The following is a 9,971-nucleotide window of genomic DNA, read 5'->3' as shown; positions in this document are numbered from 1 at the left end:
AGAGAGAGAGAGAGAGAGAGAGAGAGAGAGAGAGAGAGAGAGAGAGAAGGAAAAGGACAGAGACAATTAGGTTCTGAATAGCTGACACAGCATGGGTAAGTTTCATGCATCAGGAAGGAAATGTAAAAATAATGAATATTGGAATAGATCAAAGAAAAGCCATAATTCAACTACACAAGGTAATTCCTAATGAGAAGACAGAAATATCTTCATCCTAACTCTTACCTCTCTATCCTTATGTCAAATTAAGACTTTTTTATCTTAAACAAATGACTGACACACATTGCAGCAATGGAAATAAATTTAAATGAGGGAATAAACTAAGTTGGAATTAATAAGTATATTATTAAGATGGGTATTCAAATTTTTGTTTTATTTAATGCCAAGAACACCGGCCAAGGAATCAAAATAATTGGATTCTAGTTCCAGCTTTGCCTCTGTTTTACTTTTTGACAAGCCAATAACTTTTCTAGGTCTAATTTTCTAAATAAAGTGAAAGAGTAGGACTAGAAGTTTTCCTTCCAGCTCTTAAATTCTATGACTTTATCATATGATTTAGGCTATTACATCAGAGAGAAAAGACAAGTGAATGTTAGCCAAATATGGAGGATTAATAATCTGATATAATTGAAAATAAATAAAGCTGGATAAAAATCTTAATTTTAAAGAAATTTAGACTTTAAAGGCTATTTTAAAACCAGAATCAATGTTATATTAGCTATCAGAAGCTGTTTTTTCTCTTTCATACTATTCTCTTAAGCTTAAATGTTTTTTTTAATATACTTTCACCTCTTTTCTTTCTGTTGCTCCATCTAAACAGAGGTAGGTTAGTAGCTGTATGACTCACCTTTCAGAATTAAAACAAATTCTACTTAAACTTGAGTAAAGTAAGATGGTGACATTCTCATGGAAATACTATATTACAATGACCCAAGTCCTTATAAATTTTTTCCAGTCTCTGATTCTTAAGAAAAAATTCACATAATTATTTTGATAATAAAAAATGTGAGTTCACAAAGTTACACTCAAGCAGAACTTCATCTTCAAAATTCTTAGGAATTGGCATGAGTGGTCATTTAAAATAAGTGTCTATTTAAAGAGCAGACTGGTTAACAACTACTAATGATAAGCAGTTTCTTTTTGCCATTGAGGCATATTTTGCATAAAGGACAAACAATGATAAAATAATTTTTTCTGGTTTTTTTTTTTTGCTCTTTGGAGGGCAATTGGGGTTAAGTGACTTGCCCAAGGCCACACGGCTAGTTTTTGTGTTGTGTCTGAGAATGGATTTGAACTCAGGTCCTCCTGACTCCAGGGCTGGTGCTCTATTCACTGTGCCACCTAGCCACCTCCATTTTTTCTATTTTCTAACAAAATGCACATTAGCTCTAAATATACTTTCTTTTTTTAAGGGAGAAAACTTCTATTTAAAATATTTCCTTTAGTATATAGTTTATATTTTTTCTCATTAGATTTAAATATTGCTATTTGTTCTATGCCATCTACCTACTAAGACAACATATCCTATGGACTAACCCAATAAATCCTTGTATTCACCAGTGATTAATGAAAAATTCTCATAAAATTATTAGGAATACTTTAAGTATTTGTCTCATGAAGTATAGCATTCCAATTTTATACAAATAACATTCTGAAGAAATGACATATCCATTTGAAATTTGGGACCTCTATTTCATTCAACCCTTTAATATTTTGTATAGATTATGATCTGTGCTATTCAAGGGAATATCCAACTCCCTCAAATTCAAATCACAGATCCATCCAAGCAGCCAAGGATTACAGTATCTATGTGTTTGTTAGTTTATTTTCTTATTGCAAATAATGTTGCCATGAAAATTTTGAACATATGATTAGTCAACAGCTTTTTTTTCAAATAAATACAATAGTGGTATCTCTGGGTCAAAGAGTATCAACAATTTAGTAACTTTTCTTGCATAATTCCAAAATGTTTTTTAGAACAGCTGAACTAGTTCTGAAGCTACAGCAGTGAATGAGAATTTCTTCCCTTCAACCCTCTGACAATGAGTCTTCCTATCCTGTAAACTCTTTGCTAGCATTTGGGGTACCTAGGGCTCTTCCTATTGCCACATCTTCTAGGAAGTTGCAATCAGACCCAAAGTAAAACTTTCTCATTTCTGTGAGTCTATTAAGTAGATCTTGGCATCACAGAATACTGGGTTAAGTGAGAAGACGTGGCTTTCAGCTGTGATTCTGTTACTACCAAGTTATGAGACCTTAGACAAATCTCTTAATTTTGCTAGACTTGTTTCTTCATATGGAAAATGAAGCAGATATTCTAGGAGATCTTCAAAGTCCCTGTAAGTTTTCATTTTTAAGTTTCTCTACTTAGATGCTATATGCTATATTTTTGTCTTCTAATTTGTGAAAAAAGTTAGTACGTATGTTTACAAAAAACATTTCCTAGAAAAACTGACAACCCCTAATATGTAATCTGAAAGATGTTTGTTATATACTTAAAGCCATAAGACATTACATTTTTAAAGTTAAACTTGGATTTAGATTATAAATGATGTCATCAGGAAAAAAAGAGACAGGAAATTTCCCCACTGCTAAAAGATCTGTGTTATCAAACTCAAATAGAAGCAGGGGTAGCACTAAAGCTACCTAAGGATTATTGCAGCCCATGTTGACTAGGCTGCTGTTCTGTGTTTTTCAGTCATGTCCAACTCTTCATGATCTCATCTGGAGCTTCTTGGCAAAGATACTGGAGTGGTTTGCTGTTTCCTTCTGCAGCTCATTTTGTAGATGAGGAAACTGAGGCAAACAGGGTTAAGTGACGTGACCAGGGTCACACAGCTAGTGTCAGAAGATGAGTCTTCCTGACTCTATATATGAAAATTATCTATGTTCTATTGTATTTTTATATATTTCTAGAAAATATTTTCCAGTTACATTTTAATCTGGTTCTGTGATGGAAGCATTTGACTCCATTGGTGTGAACAAACTAATTTTAAGAAGCCACATGATTATCCAAGGTCTATCTTTCTATTGTTAGTTATTCATATGATAACTTTATTTTTTTAAATGCTTTATTAACTTCTGATTTACATCATTCATTTCTGCCAGATTTTGAGTTACAAATTTTTTCCACCACCCCAAAATAGCAGTCCCACAGGATATCCCCTCCTCCAGTCTGCTCTCTCCCATATTTTCTCCCATACCCTTTTCGACTTTTCCAGTAGGGCATGGTGAATTTCTATGCCCCAGTGCCTTATATCTTATTTCCCAGTTTCATGTAAAATAGTATTAATAATAGTTTTTACATGTATATATATGCATATATACATATATTTGATTTTAAAACTTTGAATTCCAGATTCATTCCCTTCCTCCCTTGTCACCCACCCTTACTGGGAAGATAAGCAGTTCAGTACCCTACTCTCCTGGAGGGTGAGATACCCTATTTAGTGTGTATTTTATTCCCTCCTCAAGCCAAATTCAATGGGAATAAGGTTGACCCATTCTCTTTTGCCTTCCTATTCTTCTACTCCATTGTAATCATTTTCCCTTGCCTCTTCTATATGAGATAGTTTACCCCATTCTGTCTCTCTCCATCTCCTCTTATTATATTCCTCTCTCACCTCTTAATTTCACCTTTTAAGTATCATCCCTTCCTGTTAAATTGGTCCTGTGCCCTCTATCTATGTATACCTGTAAACACATATACACACATTCACATATGTATTCATATGCCCATATACCCTCACATATAGACATACACACACACACACACACACACACACACACACACACACACATATATATATATTCCCTTCAAGTACTGAGAAAAGTTTCATAAGTTACAATTATTGTTTTTCCATGTAGGAATGTTAATAGTTCAACTTTGATAAGTTCCTTATGATTTCTTTTCCCTGTTTACCTTCTCATGCTTCTCTTGCTTCTTGTATCTGAATGTCAAATTTTCTATTCAACTCTGTTTTTTTCAGCAAGAATGCTTGAAAGTCCTCTATTCCACTGAATGACCATATTTTCCCCTGAAACATGATACTCAGTTTTGCTGGGTAGGTGACTCTTGGTTTTAATCCCAGCTCCCTTGACCTCCGGAATATCACATTCCAAGCCCTTCGATCCCTCAGTGTAGAAGCTGCCAGATCCTGGGTTATCCTGATTGTGTTTCCACAATATTCAAATTGTTTCTTCCTGGCTGCTTGTAATATTCTCTCCTTAATCTGGGAATTCCAGAACCTGGCTATAATATTCCTAGGAGTTTTCTTTTTGGGATCTTTTTCAGGAGGTGATTGGTGGATTCTTTCAACCTCTATTTTGCCCTCTGGTTCTAAAACATCAGGGCAGTTTTCTTTGAGAACTTCCTGGAGGATGATTTCTAGGTTCTTACTTTGATCATGGCTTTCAGGTAGTCCAATAATTTTTAAATTATCTCTCCTGGATCTATTTTCCAGGTCAGTGGTTTTTTCCATGAGATATTTCACATTGCCTTCTATTCTTTTATTTGTTTGGATCTGTTTAACAGCATCTTGATTTCTCATAAAGTCATTAGCTTCCATTTGTTCCAATCTAATTCTGAAGCAATGATTCTCCTTATTGAGCTTTTGAGATTCTTTTTCCATCTGGCAAATTCGGGTTTTTAAGGCATTCTTCTCTTCATTGCCTTTTTGAGCCTCTTTTGCCATTTGAGTTAGTCTGTTTTTTAAGGTATGATTTTCCTCAGTCAGGCTGTTGACTCTTATTTCATAATTTTCTTGCATCATTCTCATTTCTCTTCCCAATTTTTCCTCCACTTCTCTTATCTGCTTCTTAAGGTCCTCTATGGCCTGTAACCAGCTCGTATTTTCCTTTGAAGCTTTTGGTGCTGTCTTTGGCTTCACTGTCTTCCTCCTGTTCCATGCTTTGCTCCTTTTTTTCCCCCAAATAGGAGCCTAATGTTGGAATCTTCTGCCTGCTTTGTTTCCTTTGCCTGGTCATTTTGCCCATCAGTCACTTGACCCCTGGGCTTTTTGCCACAGTAGGACTCTGCCACCAGACAGGGGAGCTTTTGTCCCAAACGCTGGGGCTTTCTCAGCTGCTGGAGGTATTATAGATGGGTGCCCTCTCTGAGGCCTCCACATGCTCTGGCAAGCTGGACACACACCCCAGCACCTCCACCCTAGACTGCAATTCAGATCTAAGCAGGTTAAAGCAAGAGTGATTACCCCTCAGACTGGTGCTTGTTCCCCCTACACTGTGCAGGCCAGGAGCTGAAGCTGCCACATGGTGCTGGCTGGCTGTGCCAGCTTCTCAGCAGCTTCTCGCCCCAGGGGCAAAAGCCATGCACTCCCACTTACTGGGTCCTAAAGTCCAGACTGTACTGACCTCTCACCTTGTCCTTCGCATCTATGTGTTGATAAATCTGGAAACAGCCACAGCTGCTGCTGATCAGGAGTCCCTCTGGCTAGCAGCTGGTCAGGCCTGCCTCAGCATGGGGCTGGGCTTGGCTCCCAGAGCATTGCGCTGGCCGATTCCTGCATGCCTGCCGGGCTGTCCTCAGTGTGAGGTTAGCTTCTCTGTGTCATTTTGTGGGTTCTGCAGCTCCAAAGTTTGTTTAGAGTCCCCTTTTACATGAATTGGGGAAGGTGGAAACTGGAGCAGCGGGGAGGTCCTGCTTCTACTCCGCCATCTTGACTCCACCCCCCATATGATATCTTTAGCATTTCATCCTAGACTGGGGATAAGGACTGGACACCTGTGATTTCACTGGTAAAAAGAACTTCCAAGAGCGGAAGCTTCTTCCACCAATTCAGATCAGCACTTTCTCTGCAATGTATAATTCTAGCCTTGCCTCGAGTATTGAGAGGTTAAGTGACTTACATGCCGAGAGTCCCACAGTGAGTATATATCAGAAGCAGAACTTAAACTTAGGTCTTGCAGGCCAGTTCTCTACCCTCTCTGCCATGCTGCTTCTTTTTTTTATGCCAGCTAAAACTAAAATCTTGGGAGATTTTCTAAAGTTTTATTAAGTAAAACAAATCAAGAATCAGAAGATCTGTCTTGTAGTACCAGGTGTGATGGACTAACTGTAGATTCTTGGGCAAATCACTTCATTTCTTTGTGTTTTCTCATCTGGAAGATGATGGAATTGAATCATGTCTCCATGGTCCCTTCAAGTTCTAAAATTTTATTGTCATTTAGTATCTTGGTTATCATATGAAGTCTTCCTCTTTATGAACATTGCTTCCTTGGATAATGCTGAGATACAGATGATTAGGAAAGGGATGTAAGGAGGAAAGAAATCCTAGTCTTTACCTTTCTACTTCCTCTGTTAGAAGCCTAGAGTTATAGATTTAGACCTGGAAAGTATCTTAGAGGCCATTGAGTCCACATACTTGCTTTACAGATGAGTGAACTGAGGCTGAGAGATAGTAAGTGATTTGTCCAGGGTCACACAAGTAGTAAATTATCTGAGGCTGGATTTGAATTCAGGTCCTCCTGACTCCAGGCCCAGTGCCCTCTCTACTGTACCACCTTGCAGATTCAAAATACTCTACATACGTGACCTCATCTGATCCTAATCACAAATACCTTATGAGGGAACTACTATTCCCATTTTACAGATGAAGAAACTGTACCTCAGAGCAATTAAATGACTTGTTCATGGTCACACAGTTCAGAAGTATCTGAGGTAGGATTCAATCCAGGTCTTCCTGACTTGAAGTCCAGCACTCTACCCACTAAGCCATGTTGTCATCTTTCTATGTCTAAATATGGATTCTTTAGGTCAAGTGTTTCAACCCTTATAAGTAAGGAATAAATACAACTGATCTCATTTGATTTGACCTAAAATGCATCAAAGTAGGCATATTTTTAAAACTACAATATAGTTTTACTAGCAAGCATTTTAAAACACCAAGGGGAAAAATGTAACAAAGAGATACACTAACTTTAACAAAAAAAAAACTGAACAAGTGAAAAAAAAGATAACAAAACTTTTAGACTAGAGTTGAATCATAAAACCCTTACAATATTTGGTGGAACATGTGGAGCAACTCCTTGAGGCTATTGCATTTAAGGATACAGAGCTGGTCAGTATTATTTTTGGCTGGAGAAACCAGGATCTTGAAAGCATAAAATCTTGCCTAAACTTGCATGGGAAGATAGTGGTTGGTACTTAAGATTTCTTGGACCTGTGTGGAGATCAGTAGGGCACAGTATTCTGGGCACAAAGTTCAAGGTGGTGAGAATTATGATTTGCATATTTTGTAGAGTAAAGATTAGAAACCAGAAAAATAAAAGAAAAGCCAAAACAAGAAAAAAATGTAAACTATCTGTACCTAAGTTTAAGAAATCTGGATGCCATGCAAACATTTTTGGTGCTATTACAGAAGCAGTGCCAAGATTGTTGCCTCAAACTAACATTAAAAGTCTTCATACTTGTCTCTGACTGAGTATTTAGATATTTAGTAACTCTTCTCATAGTTCTATGTAAAATTTAATGAACAATCAAATGAAAATACAGAGGGGATGTTATACTTGTAATTTACTAAAGTAAAAAAGGCACTTGGTCTGTTTCTTTCCCCCTAAGCAGAGGACAAACTTGGCAGCAGTTTAAACAAAAAAAAATATGTCTCTGATTTAGCAATCTCTTTTAATTTTCTCTGTATTTAATCTTTTCCTCCATAATCCTTATGTATGGCCTACTGTCAGAAGAACTAATAAAAATCATTATAACCAGAGCAGTAGTAAGATATAGAAAAGGAAACAAAAATCCAATACCCCCAGAGGGAAAAACTACAATTACAGAAGCAACCACAAGGAAGAACTAGTCTTAAAAATTTAATCCCAACAACTACATAGCCACTCATAGAATGCTATACTAAAGGCAGAATTACACTACTACATTAGGGAAAATACATCAATAACCTCCAAAGTCCTATGTTCGCAGACCATGTGAAGCTCAATATCCCCAGACCACAGCAGCAGGATGTCTATGAGATGAGCCAGAAAGAAGAATTTAAATTTCTTTGTCATTCACCTTTTTATAGTCCTGTCCTCTAGGAGGGAAGTGAGAAAATGACCTCGACCAAGAAACATGAAAAATAAAAAAGCATCTATTTCTATGTGGAGTATCATGGTAGGTAGGGAGAATCTGCAGGTGGTTGTCCTTGTTTTCTTTCCTTCTTTCTTCTCTTACCCAATACCTTCTCCATTCTGGAGAATCCCACCAAATCAGGGTTATGGATAACTGAGGTAATGAATCCCAAACAGATTTTTACAACTATCTAAATCAAAATATAAATAGAAGTCCCATATGTTATCGACACTTTCTTAATTGCATAGACACTTGACTCATCCAATATGAAGTCACTTGGAATACACCAACATTGAATCATTCAGAAAAAGTATTCAACTGAAGACCACATTCTGGCAACATATGAACACTTCAGAACTTTTAAGGATACTTTGTTTTCCACAGCCTTTATCACTAGTCAAAGTTAAAAGCACTACATCAAAAATGGAAGCTTAATTATGGAAAATGAAAAAAAAAAACAACAGCACAGTGTTTTCCCCATATATCTTGATCCAGCATTCAAAGTACGTGAACAAATAATAAGTATTCATGCCAATTCAAAGTTTCTTTGTATCCTTTTTTTTTTTGGCAGAGGAGAGGGGAAGGAGGGGGCGATTAAAGGGTGAGTAGGTAGACAAACAGCAAAGAATGCCATTCATTCTATTCTGTACTAGGTGAAAGTTTCCAGTAATCATTTTGTATAAATGATATAAAATAAGAATGAAAACTCATATTTATACAGTGCTTTCAAGTTTACAAATCACTTTTTTTCATACTGCCTTCCTAGAAGTTAGGTGGTACAAACGTATTCATATCCCCATTTTATAGATGAGGAAACAGACTAAGATTAAATAATTTGTTCCTGATTTCTCACCTAGTAAATATCTGAAATGAGATTTGAATCCAGGTGTTCTATCTCCAAGTCCAGCATTCTATCTATCACACTATTAGATGACAGAATTATTTTGTTTTTACCTATATTCACGTATGTTCTTTTCCCCCAACAGAACATAGGTTTTTTGAAGGCAGGAACTATTTCAGTTTTTGTGTTTGCATTGCCAAGGCTTTTTTAGTAGACACTTAAAATGCATGTTCAGTTGAATGGGGATTGAATCAAGAGATCCTGCTGCTATCACTATCTTGCTATATGATTTACTTGAGTCATTTAATTTCTCTGTGCCTCAGTTTAACTGGTGAAATGATGATCATCATACCTACCACATAGATTTACTGAAAATAAATTAAAGATGTGAAATTAATTTAAAAAAATTAAAAGTAGTATTCTTCAAAAGACACAATAATAATTATAACAATAGCAATAATAATAATTGCCTACCTGTGAAATTATAATTTTGAAATAGCTCTTTTCTTTGGGTATATGGCACTGAAAATTATTACATTTTATATGTGGTGATACATATTGACTTTTTATAGTTTTTTTCCTTTATTGCTTACATTATTTAATTCTTTGTCACAAGTCAGAATGAGGTAAAAATGTCTCCCTTTACCTATTTGCTAAGTATTGTAAATAAAATACAGTAAAGTTACATGCCATTACCCAATGAAACAAAGGAGGAGCCATTCCATAAGAATAATTCTGAAAGTGAGGGAAATGATTTACATTTAAGAGGTTTCCAGTTAAAAGTATCCTTGGCTGACAGGTTACTTATTTGCATTTGTAGTATTCCTTTAAAACTCTCAAGTTTCCTTTGTGCTAGAAATACAACTAAGTTAAATTAAAAATTGACCACACATGTGATCATCCTTTTCACATAAGAAAAGAGAAGAAGTGACATATTCAAAGGTATCAGAGAGGGAAGGGCCTTCCACAATGCTCCATTATAATGCTTAAAGAGAAAACAAGAACCAATTAAGTAAAACCATGATTGGGGAAGGTAGGTGCTTT

General features: G+C 36.2%; 1 protein-coding gene across 12 annotated transcripts in view; it reads right to left on the bottom strand.

Moving 5' to 3' along the window:
• The window catches only part of WDPCP (WD repeat containing planar cell polarity effector), a 519,354-nt gene that overhangs the window by 173,492 nt on the left and 335,891 nt on the right, over nt 1–9,971 (bottom strand). The gene's annotated exons all lie outside the window — the stretch shown is intronic.

This window comes from Petaurus breviceps, unplaced genomic scaffold (genome assembly GCF_028583685.1).
Source record: "Petaurus breviceps papuanus isolate PSGF00001 unplaced genomic scaffold, PetGlider_PUasm1.0 90775, whole genome shotgun sequence".
Lineage (NCBI taxonomy): Eukaryota > Metazoa > Chordata > Mammalia > Diprotodontia > Petauridae > Petaurus > Petaurus breviceps.
The sequence above is the reverse complement of the archived record's forward strand: the minus strand, read 5'-3'. Positions and strand labels throughout refer to the sequence as shown.